Source organism: Mustelus asterias, chromosome 4 (assembly GCF_964213995.1).
Source record: "Mustelus asterias chromosome 4, sMusAst1.hap1.1, whole genome shotgun sequence".
NCBI classification, from domain to species: Eukaryota; Metazoa; Chordata; class Chondrichthyes; order Carcharhiniformes; family Triakidae; genus Mustelus; species Mustelus asterias.
In genome coordinates, this window is record NC_135804.1 from 64,437,951 (window position 1) to 64,463,253 (window position 25,303).

The window sequence follows — 25,303 nt, forward strand, 5'->3', positions numbered from 1 at the left end:
ATTTTTTTCCATGCAATGGATGCACAAAATTGGGAAAATTCATGTTCTGCAAACCCAACTTCTACACATACCTGATCAAATTTCAGATTTTTGTTCTCGGATAGTGGGGTCTCTTGGAAATCAGGCTGGGTGACCTCAGAAGGAAAACTGAAGATGCCAGGTGCAGAGGCAGAGTGGGCAGGAGCCCTGCCTCAATGCTCCAGCCCTGTGTTGAAATTGATTTAAAAAATGAAAAACATGAAACTTCCCTCACGCCTCATACCCTCACAAACTCCCCATGTCCCATCCATGGCAACCTATGCCCCCACCCACCCCCCATGGTTCCTCATAGATTCCATGTCCATCTGCCCACCCCTGGCCCTCATGCACTCCATGCCAACCTATGCCTCTTTCCCATCTCCATGCCCCCTCATACACTCCATGCTAATGTATGTCCCTCTACCCATTACCTTTTATATCCGCTTTGCTAACTTAGTGCCACCACATGCTCCCCTCCACCCATCACCCTTTGCCCTGACAGCTACCATGCTATTTCATGCAGTAGCTACCATGGGTAAACCCCAAGACCCATGCTAAGCTTAAATAAAGTCCATATCAAGGTGTAGAATTTCCCAGTTCCATCACAGTGAGGATGGGGCTGGAAAATGTAACGAGCCATTCAATACTTCACTAACTTTGGCAGGACCAGAAGATCCCTCCAGTGGGAAGGGCCATAAAATTCCATCCTAAGTGTCTATTACAAACTTTATTTTTTTAAAGAAACACTCTTATTCATAAAACAATTAATTTACGACATCTGCATTCCTTCAGTTACACTATCCCTTACAATAACAGACATTTCATTCAATTACATACTTCCTAATAAAAAAAGCATTGGGATTCATAGTCCCACATTAAAGTGTGCATAAGTACTTGAAGCTGTCAAACATTGGAATGACAGGCAACTGACTGTGACAATAGACAGTTGTGAAATCAGTCATGCAGCACTAATCCAGTAATGGTAACCTTAATTCTGTCAACAAATAGAGTGAAATAGCAAGCAATCATTTTTTAACACTCCAGTCAGTTTTTTCAAAAGAGTTAAAGGGCAGGATTTTAAATGTCTTGATAGTTTAACAGTTCATCGTGACACTTTAGACAATTGTTTTGACAGCTCATCTTGACATTTTTGATAATTGTTTTTGACAACTCTTTGACAGTTCATCATGGCACTTTTGAAAATTGTTTTTGACAGTTCCAATGAGCTTCACAATTTCAATGAGTTTATACACATTTTATACACATTCATGTCTTACTTTACCTTTCTCAATGGGCTCCTGACCTCTCCCAAAGATGTCCCCGGACCGTATCCTAAGGGGTGCCTTACCTCTCCAGAAAGGTATTCTGGCTATCCAAATGAATCATGATGTGGAGATGCCAGTGTTGGACTGGGGTGAACACAGTAAGAGTTTTAACAACACCTGGTTAAAGTCCAACAGGTTTATTTGGGAGCAAATACCATTAGCTTTTGGAGCGCTGCTCCTTCGTCAGATGGAGTGGAAATGTGCTCTCAAACAGGGATGTCCCTGGCAAAAATCCAGACAATGCTTTATTTACTGTTGAAACATGCTATCCTACAGTGTGTTCCATCAGAGATACTTAACTCCAGCATGTCAAAACCAGCAAGTGGTCCAGTCTCAATGTCCACCCAGTTCCACTGACCAATCAAGCCTCGTAATTGTTCTGTCTCTTTAGATATAACAATCTTTCTTTGATGACCTAGCATGATTAACTGGGCTGGGAGTTACACTCACTAAATAGGATCTACAGCTACTCCAGACTAACTTTGTTTAATATCACAGTCAATATATTTAAAACCTCATAAGCCTAACTACCAATATTAAATTCCACCCTAATCTAATTAATAACATTTTTCCAAATTCTACAGTAACATTCCATAAGAAATCATCAACAAGCATCATGAAGATGCTTAAAGCTTTCCTTTGTGATACCAACAAAATATTGTGAGATCTGTTTTTATTTCAACACCGTCTATTTTCAGCAAAACAGTTCTCAGTGAAAAATACCACTCCTTGGAGGAATCATTCAGGCCATGGATGCATTTGTATAGTTTCCATAGATTTCCTTCTGCAGCTGCTGGCTCTTTGGAAGATTTCAGAAAACACTTTTGCCTATAAAGTATTGCTCTGCAGAAATGCAGTGTATATGTCAATTGATCTGTGGATAAGTGACCAAAAAGTAAAAAGATTTTCAAGATTATTTTCAAGTACTGCAAGTACTTGAAACTGTATCACCCAGTCACTGTTCAAAACACCTTAAACTTAAACTTATAAGTCCTATTCGACAAAAACTTTTTCAGTACAAATCCATTCATGTGATAAAGCTAGTTCACCCTTATCTGGTATCTCAGAGTAAACTCCAAATTCTCTCCAATTGTCTAATTCCCTTTGGTGGCTGCCAGTAAACTAACAGTAAAAACAAAGTTCATGATCATTAGGATTTTTTGCTTCTTATTATTTTCAGGGACTGTTCTTTGGCCTTTACTTTATTATGCAATCTATTCAAGTTACAACATCTACTTGCATTTCCATGTCTGTCAGGACTACTCCCTCTTGCACTATTGAATCATGAAATCCCTACAGTGCAGAAGCAGGCCATTCAGCCCATCGAGTCTGATCCGACTCTCTGAAACAGCGTCCCGTAACCCCACGTTATTTACCCAGCTAATCCCCTTAGTCTGCACATCTTGGGACACTAAGGGGCAATTTAGCATGGCCGATCCACCTAACCTGTACACCTGTGGGCGGAAACCAGAGCACCCGGAGGAAACCTATGCAGACACAGGGAGAATGTGAAAACTCCACACAGATAGTCACCTAATTGAATTGAACCCGGGTCCTTGGTGCTCTGAGGCAGCAGCACTAGCCACTGTGCCACCCAAAGTGATATGTCTTTCTCTGGCATGTAATTTTTCTGATGCAAGAGTTACTTTTGGAGCACAATCCGTACTTGCACTGTGCTTCCTTTTATTGCACTCTTTCACCCCATTCTGCCAGTTCATGAACTTCACTTATTGGCTATCATCCTAAACATTCAACCAATATTTAAAATTGCGAGTAGCTTTTCCTGCATGTCCCACAATTATTGCATCTCTCCATTCACTAGAGTGCTCTAGTGAATGGAATAGAGTACCTACTCTGGGCTATTATGTGGATGTGATAGCTCTGTCCTGTGTCTCATGACCACTCATATTATCATGACCCAACTCCTGAGCTGCTGTATTCTGTTCCTCAGGACCTTGGTCACATGAGCACCTGAGATACAAGGGGTTTTGTTTACTTCAGTCAGCTATTCAGAGTCCTAGGTTTTGTAATCAATTCTGATGAATTGTGAGTAATGATTGCATGTTCAGTAAGTGTTGTCTTATCATTACTATTATCTTACTGGGGCTTTTCCATGCTTAAAACTTCTCTTTTATAATCTCCAAATTAAATTCTCTTTTCAATGATTTTATATAATGCCATAAAGTAGTAAGTTCTAGAGCACAAGGACTATGATACAACACAAAAGACTATTTTGTACTTCACTCGTATGCCAGAATTTTATGGCTCCCAGAGGAATCAATGCAGTTGATGGAGGATAGAATTCGAGCCAATCTTCACAGAATTTTATAATTATTTACAGAGCTACAGTACACAGTTACACTTCCCAACCAACCACGGTTTTTGTGTCTTTTTATGGGGGCTCAATTGAATTCCCAGTTAACATCTACCACCTACATCCAATAGACACAATGTACAATTAACCCATAATATAACTGAATATTGGAACAGGCTAGAGGGGATGAATCATCTAGTTCTGTTCCCATGTTCCTACTTTTAGTTTCACAATGAGTTTAGAATTCAATAGTGCTTCTGTTCCAAGTGCACTCTCCAAATATCTGTTTTGCCAGCACCAGTCACACTGTTACAATGGAACTGAATCTGAGTACGAATGAGGACATTAAAAATCTTATAATACTCAGTACGGAATCAGGACAAATGAATCGAAACCCAGATAGAATAGTACTTTACACTTTAAGAGCTGATCTTTTTTTTGCAGTAAAGAGAAAACACCAAATGGAATGAGTAATCATGGTGAAAGTTAAAAACACTACTGGTGCATTTCAGATTGGAGCCATTGGGTCATTAAGAGACTGAAAACATAGAAAATATATTGGCAAAGACAGTAAAGGAGTTTTGGGCTGCTCTGATTCTCTTAATTCGGTTGAGATTGATCGGTAACCTCCTTCACAGTCTTTATGCAATCACCAGTCTGTGTGTGACTGGTCAAACTGTTGTGGAGGTTGAAAGTCCCGAAGTAACAAAGCGATGCACGTGCTTCAGTGCTCCTTGGAGCATGGAAAAGGTAAAACATTTAATCAATGTTATAATTAAGAAGTACAAGATTTTTCTCAACCAAATTCTTGACACTTGATTATAATGTGACATTTCCTAGAAAAACACAATGTAATTGTTGAATGCTCTCCATTTTTAAAATTAGATTGTCCATTGTATGGGTGAAAATTGATACATGGTTGTTTGCTAGATATCATAAATATTGTTGGCATAAAAGGCAGATAGCTCTTTGTGCATATAAGTGTATGCAGTATTTCTCTACAGGCATGTAAAGTTTCCATTAGCAAAATAAACTTCCATCAAAATCACATTCTCTTATTTTAAAATTTATCCAAATGTCTTTGAAATAGAAGCTGGAGTTAAATGGTTTCAGACTTTTATCTTAGGATTTTCCTTGTCAAAGCAAAGACTGCTTCTGTAATTAGCGCTGAATTCTCTGAGATAGAGGGGGCGATTTTCCCAAAATAAATGAAGTGCCCAACGGGCTGGAAAATGGGAGATTTTTTGGGCAAACTTAGTTGTTTGAATTTCTGGCACTTTGTGCTTCACAAAATCTGCTGGGGAACTCATGCCAATGAGGGGGGTGGAGGGGGTGGGGGGTGAGTGGTGGAGCGGGCCACTGCAAATGTGCCAATCTCCCATGTGCATGCACACTGGCCTTCCCATCGCCAGCCTCCCAAGGCCAGCCCCGATTGCCCCTCCTCACTGCCCAATGATCACTGTGCAGAGTGCACAGTGGTACCACCCCTGGTGTAGGCCCGTCCCCCCCATAAGGCCCTGCCCCTTCAGTCCCCTCCCCCTTTGTACTGCCTAGTGCTCAATGGGCAGTGCCAGGGTGTCCGGTGGGCAATACCAGGGTGCCCAGTGAGCAGTGCTGGGGTACTAGGCTGGCAGTACTCAAGGGGCATCCCCCTGCCCCGACCTCCTGGGGGGGCCTCATTGCCCTCACCAGCGAGGCTATTACACCTGGCCCTGTTGCTGGGGACCAGCTTTAATGCCCATTGGTGGGAACTTCTGGGTCGGAAACATTAGTGAGCCCGGACGATACCACCCCAGGCTCACTAATGAAATTCAAATCCTGATTTCAGTATTGTAATCAGCCATGCACTGTTTCCCGGCGTGCGGCTGATTACGCCATAAAAAATAGCCTAGGAAAGTCGCTACTCGAGCAGTGCAGCGGATCGGAAAAATTGCGCCCAGAGTGTGCTTTACATGTCTAATATCTTTACAAGTATAGTGAGCTCAGGTGTTCAGAAATGCTTGTCATTGTACTTGACTTACTGGTTATATCACGTACCTGGGGCTGGATCTTTGTCCCAATGCAGGGCAAACCTATATCAGGAGGGTGAAAAGCAAGTGGGCAGGTTCCATATGCAGAAGTCTCACCCCATTCCCATTGCCAGTCACAACTTTGGCGGTTCCACTGTAGAGTGGGCAATGTTGATCTCCCACAATTTTAATAGATTTGGGCTGGATTCTGAATGCCAGTGTGGTTCACATTGTCAGAGGTGCTGCGAAACATGAGGGAGCCCTAGTCTGGAATTAGAAACCTTTTAACAGGTCAGTTCAAAACATGTTGTCAACTTCACATTTGTTGATTATTCTTTCATGGGATTTGGGCATCACTGGCTGGGCCAGCATTTATTGACCATCCTTAATTGCCCTTGAAAAGGTGGTGGTGAGCTGCCTTCTACTAGCTGAACTGCACATGGTGTTGAAATGCCCACAGTGCTGTAAGGGAGAGAATTCAAGGATTTTGATCCAGTGACAGTGAAGGAAAATTGACATAATTCCAAGTCAGGATGGTGAGTGCATTGGAGGCGAACTTCCAGGTGGTGTTCTCAGGTGTCTGCTATCTTGTCCTTCTAGGTGGTAGCGGTCATGGGTTTAGAATGTTCTGCCTAAGGAATTTTAGTGGGTTTCTGCAGTGTACCTTGTAGATGACACACACTGCTGCCATTACATTATCACATAATGCTGTTTCGTAAGTTAAGTATGTTTTAATGTCTTAAAAGGTAACTTAAAAGATGACCATTAAATTGACCAGCATTATGAAAGTGCAAGAGTCGTCAGTTGCATTAAAGTACATTATCCAATGGATAATGTGCTCTTCTGCATTGAACAATAACAATATTCAGATTTAACTGTGTAAATTATCTCCTTTGATTTAATCTTTCAATTGAATGATAGCTCAGTCATCTATTCTAAGCTTTTAAGCTTGCATAGCTGGTTAAGCTCTTTGATTGACAGCTCAGCCATTTGTTACACTGCATAAAAGCATGAACAGATGGCTAAACTATTTTGATGACTTCAAAGGCTTTAATTTATTCTGCACTGAAAGTTTTGTTGACACAGTTGTGAAATGAGATCCCTTTATGAATGCTTGACTCAGTTCCAAACTGCATCAATGAATTTAGCACAGCAGTGGTTTTTGATATAGTTTTTCAGCAGAATTTCATTATGAATGCTTGGTTGAACTCCAACCTCTCCAAGAGTTCAACTTGTCATATGCTGTTGATACAACTGTCATTGGGACTGTGAATTTGTTTATCTTTACAGTTTCATGACCTTCTAATAACATAATGTATTTTAAGCGGTTTTTGCATAACTTTGTTTACCTTGTCTGTTTTATGGGCATACCAAAAACTCCAATGTTATTATATGACTCAAGAGTTCGATACATAGCAGATAGTACTTGATACTGCTTGTGAACACATACCAGAATACAGCAGCTAATGATGGGAAAAGGGCACATGGTTTGTCTTGCCCGATGATCCAGTGATACAAGGAAGCAGTTTCATTTAAGGTATACTTTGCATTTTTGAAGAATTTGTGAATGGAAGACCCAGCCAGAAAGGCAGTGTTCTGTCATGGCATAGAAAAATTGGAATGGAATGATAAAGGGGGGAGGGAGTCTGGTGGCCGTGCAGGGGGTCTTGACAGGGGTGGGGGGCAAGTTGGGTGTTGGGTACGGGGACCCATTGGGAGTGCCCCAATGCTGGTGACTCACACATTAGGAAGGATATATTAGCCTAGGAGGGAGTGCAGCGTAGATTTACAAGAATGATACCTGGGCTGAGTTATGAGGAGGTATTTTGTAAATTAGGCCTGTTTTCTCTAGAATATAGAAGGGTAAGAAGTGATCTGATCAAAGTCTTCAAGATACTAACAGGAAAAGACAGGGTAGATAAAGATAAATTATTTACACTGGTTGAAGATTCTAGAACTAGGGGGCATAGTCTAAAAATTAGGGCCAGAGCATTCAGGAGAGATGTTGGAATGCACTGCTACATATAAAGTGTGGAAGAGGTTTGGAACTCTTCCACAAATGGCTGTTGCTAGATCAGTTGCTAATTTTAAATCTGAGATAGATAAATTGTTAAGCAAGGGCATTAAGGGATATGGACCAAAGGCAGTTATATAAAGTTAAGCCACAGATCAGCCATGATCTCATTGAATGGTGGGTGGAACAGGCTTGAGGGGCTGATAGCCTGTTCCTATGTTCCTACATAGATGTTATGGATCTGAATTTTGCACCTATAGGATACAAAAGTAACACTGGTTAGGCCTCAGCTGAAGCATTGTGAGCTGGGGCGGCACGGTAGCACAGTGGTTAGCACTGCTGCTTCACAGCTCCAGGGTCCCAGGTTCGATTCCCGGCTCGGGTCACTGTCTGTGTGGAGTTTGCACATTCTCCTCATGTCTGCGTGGGTTTCCTCCGGGTGCTCCGGTTTCCTCCCACAGTCCAAAGATGTGCGGGTTAGGTTGATTGGCCAGGTTAAAAATTGTCCCTTAGAATCTTGAGATGTGTAGGTTAGAGGGATTAGCGGGTAAATATGTAGGGGTAGGGCCTGGGTGGGATTGTGGTCGGTGCAGACTCGATGGGCTGAATGGCCTCCTTCTGCACTGTAGGGTTTCTATGTTTCTATGTTTCAATCTAAGCAACAGACTTCAGGAAGGATGTCAAGGCCTTAGAACGGAGATTTACTGAAAGGGGAATGACAAGGAATGAGAGATTTCAGTTAAGTGGAGGGACTGGAGGAGCTGCGGTTGTTCTCAGAGCAGAGAAGGTTAAAACTAAATTTGATAGGCATTCTCAAAATCAGAAACTTTTTATAAGATAAATAAGGAAAAACTGTTTTTAGTGGTAGAAAAGTTGGTAATGAAAGCATACAGACATTCGGTAATTGGCAAAAGGAAAAACTTTTTTACATAGTGAGTTGTTGAGTTTGGGCAGTGGAAGCAGACTCTGTAAAGAAATGGAGACTATGTACTGAGTTATACCAAAGAACTGACACAGGAACAACTAGCATCCTTCTGTGCTGCATCATTTTATGATAGGAACGGGAATAGCCATTTAGACCCTTGAGTTTGATTATTTTTTACACTTGATATCTACACTTGGGCCTTTAAATCTCTTTGGACCACTGCAGTTCCATTTATTTTGCCATTTAAAAAATATTTAGAGCTATTCTTTTTTTTCATCCAAACTAGATGACATCTCACTTGTCTGTGTTCCAATTTATCTGCAAAAAATATGTCCATTATGTTCAGTGACCATGAATTCATAGATCCTTAGATGTTTACAGAGCAGAAGGAGGCAATTCAACCTATTGTGTTCATGGCGTTCAACAAAGCTCTGACTGCACTAATCCAATTATCTAATGCTTGGCCCATAGCCCTGGAGGTTACAGCAACTCAAGTGAATATCTAAATATTTCTTACATGTATGGAGTTTCTCGCTGGAATTCTCCTGCCCCGCCTGTCACGGAATCGGAGCAGACAATGGAAATGTCTGTTGACCTTGGGCAGGATTTTCCAGTCTTGGGTTGAGCGAGGCTGTTAAACCCCACCCTCTGACTCAACCCCCTTTCAGACTGTGAGTTCCAGACTCCCATCACCCTCTGGGTGAAGAGGTTTCTCCTCAATTCCCCTCTTCTACCTCTAACCTTAAATCAACGGCCCTTGGTTATTGACTCCTGTACTAATGGCAAAAGTGCCTTCCCATCCACCCTATCTATGCCCCTCATAATTTTATACATCTCTATCAGGTCCCCTCTCAACCTTTGTTGCCAGCCTCAGCCTATTCAACCTGTCTTCATAGCTCAGACCCTCCAGCCCAGGTAGCATTCCGGTAAATCTCTTCAACACCCTCTCAATCAGTGCAATCACATCCTTCCTATAATGTGGTGACTAGAACTGCACACAGTACTCCAGTTGTGGCCTAACCAGCATTTTATAAAGTTCCAGCCTGACCTCTCTGCTCTTGTATTCTATGCTTTGGCTAATAAAGGCTTCTTAATCACTCTGCCTGCCCTGTAACCTTTAGGAATCTGTGGATATGCATTCCTAATCCCTCTGATGTTCAGTACTTTCCAGGGTCCTACCATTCATAATGTAATCCTTTGCCTGGTTAGCCCTCTCCAAGTGCATTACCTCACACTTTTTCAGGTTGAATTCCATTTGCTACTGCTCTGTCTACCAGACCAGTCCATTGATATCCTCCTGCAGTCTATAGCTATGTTCCTCACTACTTACCACCTTACCAATTTTCGTGTCATCCACGAACTTCTTGATTATACCCCTACATTTAAGTCTAAATCATCAATGTACACCACAAATAGCAAGGGTCCCAGCACTGCGCCCTGTGGAACCCCACTGGAAACAGAACTCCAGTACAGAAACATCCCTCTATCAGCATGCTCTGCTTCCTGCCTCGGGTGGCAGGATGGCACTGTAATTAGCATTGCTACCTCACAGCGGAGGGACCTGGGTTCGATTTCCCCACTTGGGTCACTGTCTGTGTGGAGTTTGCACATTCTCCCTGTGTTTGCATGGGTTTCCTCTGGGTGCTCCGGTTTTCTCCAATAGTCTGAAAGATGTGCATTGGCCATGCTAAATTCTCCCTCAGTGTACCCAAACAGGCACCGGAGTGTGGCGACTAGGGGATTTTCACAGTAACTTTATTGCAGTGTTAATGTAAGCCTACTCGTAACACTAATAAATAAACTTAACACAGCCAATTTTGGATCTAATATGCCACTTTGCCTGGATTCCATGGGCCATTACTTCCTTGACCAGTCTGATATGAGGGACCTTATCAAAAACCTTGCTAAAGTCCATATAGACCATCAAACATATTACCCTCATCATCGCTCCTGGTTACTTCCTCAAAATATTTGATTAAATTTGTCAAACACAATCTTCCCTAAACAAATCCATACTGACTATCTCTGATTAATATATGTCTAGCAAGTTTAGCAGCCTTAAAAGTTGATAGATCAACAGGCCTGAATGAGATGTACTCCTATGGGCCAAGCACAGGAAAATGGGATTAGTGTAGTCAGATCTTTGTTGATTGGTGTGAACATGATAGGCCGAATGGCCTCCTTCTGTTATGTAAATATATTTAAACCTATGAATCCATGGTTACTGAGGATAATGGACATAATTGTTGCAGATGAATTGGAAGTGCTGTCCCTCAGAATTCTTTCTAGTAATTTCTTCACCACTGAAGTTAGACTGACTGGCCTATAATTTCCTGGTCTATCCCTACCTTCCTTTTTTAATAATGGGACTCGTTAGCAATCTTCCAGTCCTCTGGCACCTGTGGTCTGAGAGGATTTTAAAAATACTGATATTACCCCTGATATTTCCTCCCTGAACAGCTGGGACACATTTCAACTGAGCTTGCAGATTTATCCGCTTTTAAGGCTGCTAAACCTGATGGTACCTCCTCTCTCACTATGTTAATTTTCTCTAATATTTCACAGTCCTCCACCCGGATGTCTGCATCTGCGTTGTCCTTCCATTATGAAGAACGACACAAAATATTCATTGAGGACTGTACCCACATCTTCCAGATCCACACACAAATTACCTATATGGTCCCTAATTGTCTCTACTCTTTCCCTAGTTATTCTCTTGCTCTTTACATATTTAAAAAACCCCTTTGGGTTTTCCTTTATTCCACCAGCCAAAGATTTTTCAGGCAACCTCTTAGCTTTCCTAATTTCCTTTTTTAAGTTCCTTGCTGCACTTTTTATACTACTCTAGGGACCCTGCGGTATTGAGCTCTTGGTATTTGCCAAAAGCTTCCCTTTGTTCTTAACCCTGTCCCTTGACATCCAGGTTTCTCTGGTCTTGTCACTGGAAACATATTTGCTCTATATTCTCACCATCTCCTCCTTGAAGGCCTCCTACTGTTCTGACACAGTTTAATCTGCAAGTAGCAGCTCCCAGTCTACTTGGGCCAAATCGTAAAATTAGCCTTTCCCCAGTTAAGAATTTTTATTCCCGACTCATCCTTATCCTTTTCCATAACTATCCTCAATCTAACTGAAATCTTATTCCATTATGAGTCCAACGCCCAGTTACCCAGTTTAATTCTAGAATCCATGCAGCACTACTTTAACATCCATTGAATATACTGCAGTATGACTCTAGAACTCATAGTGAACTAGCCTGGTATGAATGCAGCAGCCATGGATTACTGCCCTAGTATGAGTCCAGCATCCATGTACCCTTATTCTAATTAAGGGTTATAGATAGAAATGGAAAATAAATTTACTGAAGTTCCCAATGATCTAATGTCAATACTAAAATCAGCTAGTTATGCTTTTAACTAGGTATAAACACTTGTATTCCCAAAGAGTCTCTGGTCGGCCAAAATGGATTCCTTCCAACATTTAACAAAAAATGCTTCAAAATATAATTTTAGGGGTTAGTCAGTTTTCATTTCCTAATGAAGGAGCCATTTTTACTTATACTCTATCCCTTCCTCACCTGACAATATTGATTCCTGCTGGGGTACAGTCTTGCAGAAAGCCAACACCTCTCCAGTACTATATCAATGTAGCCATTCCTAGCGTCAGCCCAGGTGCAAGTGTTATCAGATTTCAAATCAGAGACTAAGTTACAGTGAAATCTGATCCTGTTCTTACCCTTAATCAACATGCATGCATCTTCTGATAGGATTTACTCAGAAGGATTCACGATCCTAAGCCCTGGCTGTATCTTTCCCCCTTCCGAACTCCGAACATTGAGATCAATTATAACCCATAAATTGCATTACAGTTAACTCAGGAGTCTGAAATTTTCATACTTGATCCAGTATATACCTTAACAGATTTAGATAATGCAACTGTGTTTGAGTTAGAACAGCTTGTGTAACAGTAGGGCGCAGGTGGAATGTGTTTATTGTTTTTCTTTGCTTTGCGTTACATCAGACACTCCACTTACTGCTGGAAAGATGGAGCAGTGAACATAACAGCAATCCTGTCCCTTTTGAGGTAGTGTCTGAAGGGAGAAAAAAATTTCTGCAGTGCTTCTGATTTTAATTTTAATTGTGAAACCTATCTACTTCTTCCTGCAACTGTGCCCAGTGGATTCCCTAGAAAATCAACAACACTGTCATTTCAAGGTAGAAGGGGAAGTGCTTCCTTTCAGTGGCTTTTGTTCCTTTTTTAGTATAACTAATGAATCTCCCATGGTGTTGGGTGTGACAACTCAGTCTCTCTGTTGTCCTTGTGTTTCTCTCATGTGCTGTCTTTTTTCTTCCTCTCTGCCCCCTCTCTCTTTCACTTTTGCTTCTCCCGCCCTTGATCTTCCTCGTGCTTCTTGCTTTCTTTCATTTTGGCCAGTTAGTTAATGATTGAGATTGAGTGATGGATACTTTTGAATGCTGAAGCAGGAACTGTTGTATCTTCTCCCTCCCTCCTGTTTCCATTCCAGCTCCTCACCTCTTTCACCTCATCTGGGAATTCCTTGATCTCATTGCCTCCCCCTACACTTTAAGCTTTGTATTATCTTTGTATCATCTCCCCACCATTAATTTAAATAAGCTTCAAATAAAACTCACTTGATGACAAATCATAAAAGCTAAGTAAATTTTAAAAAACTTAAATTTAGTGCAATTTATTGAAAATACTGGGAGACATAGATTGGAAAAGACATCGCACCAATTAGCAATGAGAGGACTAAACAGATGGAGAAGTGGACGCAACAGCAACTCTAATTTTTGAGATGGTCTATGAAAAAAGAGAAAAAATGATCTGCACTGATTTAAATTTAAAATTTAAAGTGGGACCAGGGAAGTCTCTAAATAATCAACATCGCTGTCATCTTAATTATATGCTCCATAACGGTACCTACCTTGCAGTTAAAAGTAAGACCTATGTGACCCAGGAGTTTCAACAATGCATGGTAAAAGTGTAGCAAACAGGAAATGCTCCTGAGAAGCAAACTATAAAATAACCTATAGATATGTTATTTTCTCTTCCATTTCAACCAGGGCTTATGTTCTTAGGTTTCCCGCAATGCTGTACTGAAACTTGTTGGAAGTTGACCATAGTGCTCCCTTCCCTGTTATCCTCATGTGGAAGCACCCAGCCTTTGCTCAATCCAATATAATGGGAACAATTACATAACACAACATATCTTGGATAGTTCCCAGGTTGGTCATCAGATTTATCCAGTGAGTAGTTAAGTAAGACGAGGATGGTCCCAGTCATAATATTGGTAGGCATTCTGCAGTTCACCTCTGTGCTGCAGAATTAGCGATGGGAAAATTAGCCAGGTTTCCTGCTCCTTATTGCTATATTGCCCTGGAGCACAATAATCTGCTGACACACACCTTTAGTGCTGGCACATAAATAATGACCACTTTAGAGAAGAACCAGAGCGCACATGGCACTGGTGGAATCATATATACCCCATTAAAGAGGCAAAGTAGGATTGAAAAATATTAGTATAAAAAGTCAAATTTGCTGATGCTGTCATACGAGAATGAGAGGTAGAATTGGAAGAGGTAGGACAGAAATTACAGATAAGTTGGTGAAAATATATGTGGGTAGAACAATAGCAAATAAATTGACACAAATAAAAGTAAAGTACTGCAAGTAGGTGGGAAATTAGATGACATGCATACTGCATAACTTTCCAAAGTCAGTCCACCATCTAAAAGACACAAATCAAGAGTGAGATAGAATACGCTCCACCTGCCTGAATAAGTAAAGCTTGAACACCCATGAAGCTTGAAACCATCCAGGACGAAGTAATCCCATTGATTAGCACCCAGCTACCATCTTGTCACTGTACAGAGACCTAGAGTAATGCTCTGGGGACTGGGGTTCAAATCCCACCACAGCAGATGGTGAAATTTGAATTCAATAAAGATCTAGAATTAAAATGTCCAGTGATGACACTGAAACCATTGTTGATTGTTGACAAAATCTATCTGGTTCACAAATGTCCTTCAGGGAAAGAAATCTGCTATCCTTACATGGTCTGGCCTCCCTAACAGCATGACTCCAGATCCACAGTAATGTGGTTAACTCTTAAATGCCCTCTGAAATGGCCTGACAAGCTACTCAGTTCAAGGGCAATTAGAGATGGGCAATAAATACTGGCCCAGCCAGCGAGACCACACCCCATGAAAGAATAAAAAAAATTGTTCCACCATTGATGCATGGTGACAGCAGCGTGTACCATCGACAAGATGCACTGCAGCAATTCACCAAGCCTCCTTCAACAGCAACTTTCAAATACTGGCCTCTACTAACCTAGAAGGACATAGGCAGCATATGAATAGCAACACCACCTTCTGCAAGCTCCCCTTCAAGTCACACATCATCCTGACGTTGAATTATATCACCGTTCCTCCTTTGTCGCTGGGTCAAAATCCTGAAACTTCCTTCCTAACAGCATTATGGATGTGCCTCAACCATACAGACTGCAGCAGTTCAAGAAAGCAGCTCATTACCACCTTCTCAAGGGCAATTTTTAAAAATGAATTCAAGGAATGTGGGCATTGCTGGCATGGCCAGCACTTATTGCCCATTTCTAATTGCACTTGAGAAGATGGTTGCAATCCATTTTAAATTGAGCTAAGCATCTTGCTGGCCCATTTCAGAAAACAGTTAAGAGTCAACCACATTGCTGTGAGTCTGGTGTCATACATATGCCAGAGTGGCTAAAGGCAGCACATTTCCTTTCCTAAAGGACATTATGAGCCAGATAGGTTTTGTATGTCGGTCCACTACTTTTGTGATCATTATTAATAAGACTAGCATTTTATACCAGGTTTATAGAAACTAGGAGCAGGATTGCCATTCAACCCTTCAAACTTGTTCCACCAATGTGATCATGGCTGATTCTTGATCTCAATGTCATATTCCCACTTTCTCGCCATACCTTTGATGCCACTAAAATCTGAAAAATCTCTCTCCTTCTTGAACACATTCAGTGACTTGGCCTCCACAGCCTCCTGTGGTAGAGAATTCCACAGGTTCATTACCCTTTGAGTGAAGAAATGTTTCCTCAACTCAGTCCTAAATGGTCTGAGACTGTGTTCCATAGGTCTAGATTGCGCAACCACGGAAAACATCCTCTCTGCATCTCTCCAGCCCTGTTAGAATTTATATGTTTCAAGTTGATCTCCTCTCATCTTTCTCAATTCTAGTGATTACAGGCCCTGTCGAACCAATTATTAACTAATTGAATTTTAAATCCCACAGCTGCCATGGTCGGATTTAGGCACACCTTGTGATCATTTGTCCAGGCCTCTGAGTTACTAGTTCAGTGCCATTGTACCCACAATTAGATTTAGGAATTAAATACTGGCCTTGCCAGTGACACTCACATCTCAAGAAAGATTTTTTAAGAAAGCTAAGAGTGAAGCTGAATGAATGGCTTTCCTTATCCATAATTATCCTGTGAACTGAAAATGATTTGCATAACTTGGTCAACAAGGTATTCTGAAGTAAAGCACTTAATGTCTGGTTTGTGTCTCCTCTAACATCAGGTCTGACATTGGAGAATTACAGGCTTATTAGCATTGGTGTACCAGCGTGCTTTATCGTTTTATTCCGCAATAAGTAGACTGTACTTGTTGTCTCTTGGAATATGTTCGAGATAAGTGTTGTACCTGTTAATTCTCAGATACTTTGAACCAGTTTACTTACTCCAAGGTTTTACCCCGGTGTCCTTATTTGCAAGGTGGACAAAGGACAAACACAAGTAAAGGTTCAACAAGTTTATTAATAATAACACTATTAACCCTTAAATTACCCACATAAAACAAGAGGATACCCCAGATTCAAGTATACTACCCGTAAAGGTGGTTTGGTTAAACTGCAGGTCCGATTCTCTGAGTCCCTCTGGTCTGTCGTCACGAAGGTGAGTCTCGATGGCCGCTTCTTCCTTCCTTCCTTCCTTCTCTGGTCAGTCTTCCGAATGGCCATGGCCGTCTCCCCTGTCGAGTCTTCGCTGCTGTGTACCTCTGAGCGTGTCCCTTTATCCCCAGCCTGCTTGCCTTTCCAGAAACTTCTCTGGCTTCTGGCCAATGAGGTCCCAGGAGAGGGTTCCGATACCCAGTGGGTTTCTTGATGTCTGTCTGACAGGACACCAGGGTCCGCCCCCCAGGTTTCTTGATGTCTGCCTGACAGGACACCAGGGTCCGCCCCCCAGGTGTCCATCTCCATGTTGTTGAACTTGTTATCAGGTAAGGTTTCTACAGGATCTCTTGGTGACAGAAAGTCTGGCCCGATCTGGGCTTCTAAAAATAGACCGATGCATTTCAATGAGGTGCCATGATCTCCTGCTATGTCTCAAGTAGAGTGTACCGACCTTTGATGGGTGGTTGATGGGTCAGACACATTTGTGTATTGTACAATTGGCCTGCCTGAGGTGTGACTGTGTTTGATTTCAAAATGCTCAATTCTTTAATTTAGGATATCCAATTTTATCAACCTTAAAACTAGGCCCTGTTTATATCACCACATAAGCAACCACAATAAGAAGTATATCCACTGTTTACAAATGAACAGCACATAAACATGGATGAGCTGGTGATTGACAGATACATATCTGGACACAGTGCTAAGTAACTACAAATCTTTTTGTAAACAGCCTGCTATCTTGCTGTGCATGATTGATGATCATATTGCTGATATAATTAAGAAATTATGTAGAAATTATTCCTAAAGTTTGCCTTCCTAGTTCCTTGGTATCGTAGAAAGTGATGGCTGACAGCTGGGAAGTGCAAATGTCAGGAAACGGTTGAAATTTTATTTTAGTGTCTGAGTGGTTTGTTTGCTACTTTTTAAAATCCTTATGAAACAGATGAGGGGCCTCATTAACAATTAGGAAGAGAGAATGTCCTCTCTGTTCCTCAGTTGCTCCCTGAGCACCTCCAATGCTGCATTGGAGAATCAGGGTCCCTGGATGCTGCCTGCTCCCTCAGTAATGCACTCTCCGTGACTATTTCTGACAGTGCATTGTCTGTAAGAATAGTGGGGCCACTCTAGATCTCCCAGCTATTAACATTGGAATTAGAGCTGGCAGCTTGCCTATTGTATTTAAATGAGGCCCAACTGTGAAAATTGATCAGCTGTACCTTTAACATCTGGTAGGTGGAACCGATACTTATCCACCCGACGTATGCTTGGAAATGTCATGGTGAAGTTCCCCTTCTGATCTAGAGTGAATGTGCGTAATTTTGCATGTGTGATGTTTCAATCTCTCTGAAGATGGACCAAGTTAACACTAGATGAAAAACGTTTGGTTCCATTCATAAGCCATTTTATTCTACAGGAAAGTGAATGTACAGAGTGAAAGCTATGATTGGCATTGCATTTGTAAACACATTTTTAAAGTAACTCATACTTAGACACTCCCCGTGGGAAAATAGTCACAAAATCTAGAAACATGAAACCCACCATATTATATCCTGCACCTTTTACCTCTCCCTCTCCACTATTTTCTCTCCTTGCCCATATCTTGCTATTGATGAGAGCCTATCCTGTGTATCTAGGCTTTGACTTCAGAATCTTCTGTTTGCTGTATTTCCAATCTCCAATACGTCACCATAGGGGAGTACCAAGTGAAGGTTCAATGCAGGTTTCATGCAATGAAGGAGAGAAAACTAGGGAATCACTGTAGACTGACAGCTGGTTCGTAATGTTATGATCCGAGACAAGCCACTTAATTTTGTTACGATCCCAGACGAGACCAATGACTTTTTAAGGACAAAGAAGTTTGAAACCCCAGTTATTTATAAAAGAATTATGCCACATGATTCCATGGTTTAAAACAGAAGAAATTTTACTATACAAGAGTCAAACAAAGCAAACACCAAGTACTATCTTAGGTAACAACCTATAGACTAAACCCAGAATCAAAGTAAGTTGACGGTACATCAGCAAGCAAATTATGGTCGATATATTATAAATTCCATATTAAATGGCAAATACAATTAAGATATTACAAATTGACTCAACGCTCCACTCGGCATATAGGTCAGCAAACCCAGTCATAATGTTGTTCAAAAGTCGGTCTTCCTCACAAAGAATTCCGGCTCTTTTCATTCAGGGATTTAATTTGATCCTCATCTGACTGCAGCACACACAACCTGAATTCCATGGTTGTAGTCTTCACCCAAAATGACACATGTCTGCAGAACTTCAACTCTGCTTTCAATAATCTGGATGATGTGCGTAGATCCACCAATGTTATCTGCAGAATCAGCTGCAAGAACATAGGGCGGGAGTTTTCTCCCCCTCCGCGGAGTGCCTCATGACAGCTCAACATGGTTCGTCACTTGCTGGCTGTGGGATCCTACGGTCCTGCTGTTGTCAACGGGATTTCCTACTGATCGCATTCCTCACCACTGGAAGGTTCGTGGCAGGGTGCACCATCAGCAGGGCCGTTAGATTTTGGTATATATCTCGCTTATTCTTAGTTTCTGGAGCTAGACTTTCTTCTTCAGCACGCCTGCACTGCACTAGTGGACAAATCGGACAGAATTTTACAAAAAAATTCTAAGTGCCCAACAAGCGAGAAAATGGGAGAGTTTCAAACCCATTTTTTGGGGCAAGTTTAAAAATGCAATCTTAAGACACTTAGTGCAAAAAAATGCCAGGATGTGATTCTGGCCAGCAGGAGGCAGTGTGGAGCCTGGCTTTGCCTTTGAAGCCGGCTGCTGAACTCTAGGGGTGCCATTGTGCAGGTGCTCCAATTTCCCACTGTACTGAGAGACCTCCTGTTGTCCCCCCTAACCCCCACGGACATCGGCACCCCCCTCATGGACATCAACAGTGCCAGGTGGACAGTGCAGGCGAGCACTGCCAAGCTGACACTGTCCCATGGCAACTTCCTGGCCCTACCCCAACCTCCCGGAGGCTTTAATGGCTTCCAATCCCCCTGGCGATTCCATCACATCTGGTCTCCGTTGGCGGGGACCATTGGTGATTCTCGTCAGCAAGAACCTTGGCCGACCAGGTGGTTAAGGTAAGTGAGCCCGGACAATAGCATCCAAAACTCATTAATGACATGCAAACCCTTGTTGAAAGTCGGGCGGAACAAGATCGTAGCCATCATCTATTGAGCTGTGATGGCTCCTTCTCCTTTTACATAGTTTCAACCAGAAGTTTTAGTTTCCAATCTAAGGTTCAGTTTCTTAGCAACTTGAAAGTTTTCCTGTCTCACCTTCCCTCTTCAGTTTTCCTTTTCAATTAGGGCCTGTCTAAAAAAAAATATAAGCTTTGCCCACAGATTCTATCACATTATCCATTAGAAGAAAAGTGATTTGAATTTATATAGCATATTTCACGACCAGAGGTCACAAAATGTTTTTATTTGAAGCTTGTGAAGCTGTGCATTTTATACATCTTGAAGCCTCCTTTTAATGTGCAAGGAAAGGAATGTTCAGAATCAACCTGCCTGACTTCCAATGTGTCCCAATCACCTTGTCAGACATGGTGAGCTGAACATAATAAGCACCACAGCATGAACAATCATTTACCCGTTAAATGTTTTTTTACCTCTCAGGTGCTCTCTGCACTTTGCAAACAAATACAACAAAATAAGGATATTTCTTCTAAAATAAAGGATGAAATTGACCTGAAAATGGTGAGGCTTATCTATTAGTAACGAGTTGATATAATGTTAGCATTGGAAACTGTGACAGTCACACTGCTGTTGAATTATAGGTTAGCACTAGGAATTAAACACAACGCTTTAAAAAAAAAATTCAATTGGGCACAAAACCATACATTAGGCTAATGTCACCACACCACAATGGTTTCCATGGAGTGTAATAACTGCTGTTTTATTACAAATGCTCGAGAATTGCAAATTTGCATTTGTTTCTTTTCTTTGCTTTTAACTTTCATTGTTTGTCACCCAGAAGAATATATTCTTGCACTTTGGGAATTGATTTTTATTTCCTCATTCCATTGTCACCTCTTCTATTTTTCATCCACACCAACACCAACTCTAATCATGCCCAGGTTAGGCACAACATGATTAGATGTAGAGTAAAGCTCCTGTCCTGTGGGTTATGAGATGTGGAGCTGTGTGAGGAAGTTAGAGAAGTTCAGGTAGCTGTAGATGGTGTAGGAACTGGAGAATTGATTGAAGGTGACCTTGCACATGATTGAAGCTTAATAGCAAAGTTGAAGTTTAAAGTTAAAGTAAAAAGTTTACTTATTAGTCACAAGTAAGGCTTACATTAACACTGCAATTAAATTACTGTGAAATTCCCCTAGTCGCCACACTCTGGCGCCTCTTTGGGTCAATGCACCTAATCAGCACGTCATACAGATTGTGGGAGGAAACCGGAGCACCCGGAGGGAACCCACATAGACACGGGGAGAAGGCGCAAACTCCACACAGACAGTGACCCAAACCAGGAATCGAACCCGGGTCCCTGGCACTGTGAGGCAGTAGTGCTAACCATGTGCCACGTGCTGCCCCATGTAAACAGTGAATGAGGACAGATGGGACAGAAAAGTTGAATCTGAAGGCAAGAGGGCCTTAACACTAAAATCACTGAGGATAAAGATCCGGTGCTGAAATTTACCTACTGAGACAGTAAGAGGTTCCCGCTTTGCCCTTACAGACAGTTCTTGGTCTTTAGAACACAGTAACATAATCAGACCCAGGTTTGGCACAACCATAAATGTTTTGTTTTATTGTACCCACTAATATTCTCAGTACAGATATTTCTACAAATAGGTGAAATAACAAAGAAAGCCTTTCCCTGCCCCCCAGAAAAAAAACTCCCCAGTACAAAACAGCCTAGAGGTTGACTGACGAAGCCAAAGCACACAGAAAATAAACAGATCTTCTACAAAGGTTTCCCAAAACTGGCACAAATACCCCAGTTTAAATTCTCCTGCGGCGAGCTGAAATTAATATCATCGATTCCCAGATTAACCTTTCTACAAGTTGACCATTGTCCTCCTTTAGCAAAATGAAGTCACTATGGTTATAACTGGCAGAATTCAGACAAAAACACCAGACCTTTGTCCCAAAATCTTACAAAACCCTCAGACTAATATCACTACAATTTGGCTAAAACACTTAAAATCCCCAACTGTCTAGTGTTGATTGTTGGCCCTAAGTCAAGATAACCAAGCCTGACCCCCCTCCTGACTTCAGCGACCACGCTCTGATGCATTCTTCTTTTTATAACGATTGAACTCAGATATATCAAACATATTCCCTGATGTTCGGGCTGTTCCAGTTTCCGGTAGTTAACACCTCTTAGATTATTCCACACATAGCCCTGATGAATATGATCAGATCATGCTGGATGAAATAATAGTCATTCGATGGAAAAATAGCCCAGATTAATATGATCAGCTCTCACATTGTTTAAATAATTCTCTTGCTGTTTGAGACAATCTAGCAACAGCACTTTACTCCAAGATTGATGAAAGGTTGAATGAGTCATTCCTCTTCTCGAGAGGAACCAATCACAATTACAATGGCCAGATTCCAGTACCATTGTCTATGATGCCGGTCTTAGTTCTCTTACAATTCTTTAATTGTATTATATTGACAGCACATTCCTTGTAACATTGTATAAGGTAATCAGTTTCTTAACTGTGTAGCCAATAACAAGTAATGTCATTTCTCTGATGCCATTGTCCCATGATAGCAAATCAATCAAGGAAGGTCTAAATCCTTTTGAAGAGCCTTTCTGTCCAGCCCTGTGCTGTTGGCTGCAGCTTGACTTTTGCATTTTATGGTTCAAAAATGAGGTCAAAACATGTCCGTGCATTTGAACTTTATATTCCATAAATTTCTCAGTTGGAAGAAATTCCCAGCCTATAAGACAAGTCAGGAAATTTCCTTCGTTAAAAGTGCCCTGGATCTGGAAGCAAAAGATAGGTAGCCATGTGGTGCGTGTCAAAGCGGGCTCAGTAGAAGACTTACCTCAGTTCTCTGGGACTTTGTCACAGTTGTTTTAGAAGATTTTAGGTCCTCTAGTCCTCGCCCCACACCCTACAAACCCCCTATTCACCCTGATGGTTTCTCATGCTCTTCAGGTCAATTTAAGAAGTCCAAAGATTTTTTTTTAAACAATCACTGACAGCTGCAGCTAATTTTAAGAGCATGGGATTTTTAAAAAAATCAGATCATAACAGTTAACAGACCCTCGAGCATTTATGTTGTTACAAAAGTGCTACCAACTATCTACAGGCATATTTGAACCATTTTTCAGGAAGACCTGTGTTATTAAGAGAAATACAAGTAAAGATTGATCAACAGATGGCTGATAATGTAAACCAACCACTTTCTGGAAAATTCCTATGTGCTTTGTACTTGACAGACTGGTCCTGAGAGGACATGGAATGGCGCACCTAAAATGTGTCATGACCTACTTCAAACAGAGAAACTTGAAAGGAAGATATGAACAACGTAAAAGACTGAACCTTAATCTCCTGAGCTTTTGGAGACAAAAAAACGATTTCCACGTCTCAGCCAAAATGCAATTCCTCTTGATGTATATCTCAGAATGTGTAAAATAGTCTGAGATTTTTTTGTAATGGATTCTATGCACAATATATGCCCTTTTCTCCTTCCAGGGAATATGGAAGATGTAGACCAGTGCTAGGTGTATTCTGTGTGCGTGGCAAGAAGAAGAAGAACTGGTCACTCCTGCAGAAGCAGGCAACTTTTCTCTCTCTTTTGCTGCAGGCAAGGGTTAGCAGAAACCACAAGCAGAAAGGAAATAGGGCATCCTCTTTAGCTACCCTGCAGAACTAAGATAATGATGTGGAGATGCCGGCGTTGGACTGGGGTAAACACAGTAAGAAGTTTAACAACACCAGGTTAAAGTCCAACAGGTTTATTTGGTAGCAAAAGCCACACAAGCTTTCGGAGCTCCAAGCCCCTTCTTCAGGTGAGTGGGAATTCTGTTCACAAACAGGGCATATAAAGACACAGACTCAATTTACATGAATAGTGGTTGGAATGCGAATACTTACAGCTAATCAAGTCTTTAAGATACAAAGAACGTGAGTGGAGAGAGCATCAAGCCAGGCTAAAAAGATGTGTATTGTCTCCAGACAAGACAGCCAGTGAAACTTTGTAGGTCCAGGCAAGCTGTGGGGGTTACAAATAGTGTGACATGAACCCAATATCCCGGTTGAGGCCGTCCTCGTGTGTGCGGAACTTGGCTATCAGTTTCTGCTCAGCGACTCTGCGCCGTCGTGTGTCGCGAAGGCCGCCTTGGAGAATGCTTACCCGAATATCAGAGGCCGAATGCCCGTGACCGCTGAAGTGCTCCCCAACAGGAAGAGAACAGTCTTGCCTGGTGATTGTCGAGCGGTGTTCATTCATCCGTTGTCGCAGCGTCTGCATGGTTTCCCCAATGTACCATGCCTCGGGACATCCTTTCCTGCAGCGTATCAGGTAGACAACATTGGCCGAGTTGCAAGAGTATGTACCGTGTACCTGGTGGATGGTGTTCTCACGTGAGATGATGGCATCTGTGTCGATGATCCGGCACGTCTTGCAGAGGTTGCTGTGACAGGGTTATGTGGTGTCGTGGTCACTGTTCTCCTGAAGGCTGGGTAGTTTGCTGCGGACAATGGTCTGTTTGAGGTTGCGCGGTTGTTTGAAGGCAAGAAGTGGGGGTGTGGGGATGGCCTTGGCGAGATGTTCGTCTTCATCAATGACATGTTGAAGGCTCCGGAGGAGATGCCGTAGCTTCTCCGCTCCGGGGAAGTACTGGACGACGAAGGGTACTCTGTCCACTGTGTCCCGTGTTTGTCTTCTGAGGAGGTCGGTGCGGTTTTTCGCTGTGGCGCGTTGGAACTGTTGATCAATGAGTCGAGCGCTATAACCTGTTCTTATGAGGGCATCTTTCAGCGTCTGGAGGTGTCTGTTGCGATCCTGCTCATCCGAGCAGATCCTGTGTATACGGAGGGCTTGTCCGTAGGGGATGGCTTCTTTAACGTGTTTAGGGTGGAAGCTGGAGAAGTGGAGGTTATCCGTGGGCTTGCGGTACAGTGAGGTGCTGAGGTGACCGTCCTTAATGGAGATGTTAATGGAGGACTAAGATAAGCCAACAAGTGCCTCTGTTGACTGTGAATATGCCAAAGTCAGATCTAACGAAATCACCCAACTTAATGGCTGCAAAGTACCACCATTTATGGCTCAAAGACAAGCCAGGCACAGATTTGTTTTTGGATTCTTAACTACTTAACTCATAACTACCTTTTTTCTGCTGTGTGCATGTATACTTAGTATTTTTATTATTTTCCATCTGTTTTGAATGAGTAATAACTTGCTTTTTCTTTGACTCAAGAAAGCCAGGTTAAATTGACTCCCTCTAAAATGTAAATACGTTTGGACTGGGAGAAGATATCCATGGAGAAAGGATTTTTAAATTAACCTTGTTGTGACCAAACAAAGGGGTTGAATAAAGAGTGAGCCTGGATTTATATAAACGATCTGGAAGAAGGTGTAACTGGGGTGATCAGTAAGTTTGCGGACGACACGAAAATGGCTGGACTTGCAGATAGTGAGGAACATTGTCAGAGGCTACAGAAGGATATAGATAGGCTGGATATTTGGGCAAAGAAATGGCAGATGGAGTTCAATCCAGATAA

General features: G+C 41.9%; 1 protein-coding gene across 7 annotated transcripts in view; it reads left to right on the forward strand.

Moving 5' to 3' along the window:
• The window catches only part of st3gal2 (ST3 beta-galactoside alpha-2,3-sialyltransferase 2), a 411,189-nt gene that overhangs the window by 207,190 nt on the left and 178,696 nt on the right, over positions 1–25,303 (forward strand). Inside the window, exon 1 of one of the 7 annotated variants that reach the window (XM_078211168.1) lies at positions 24,900–24,920. The exons of the other annotated variants lie outside the window; for them this stretch is intronic. The gene's annotated coding sequence lies outside the window, so the exon portion shown is untranslated. Of the gene's footprint in view, positions 1–24,899; positions 24,921–25,303 lie in introns of those variants that run through there. 7 annotated transcript variants of the gene reach the window in all.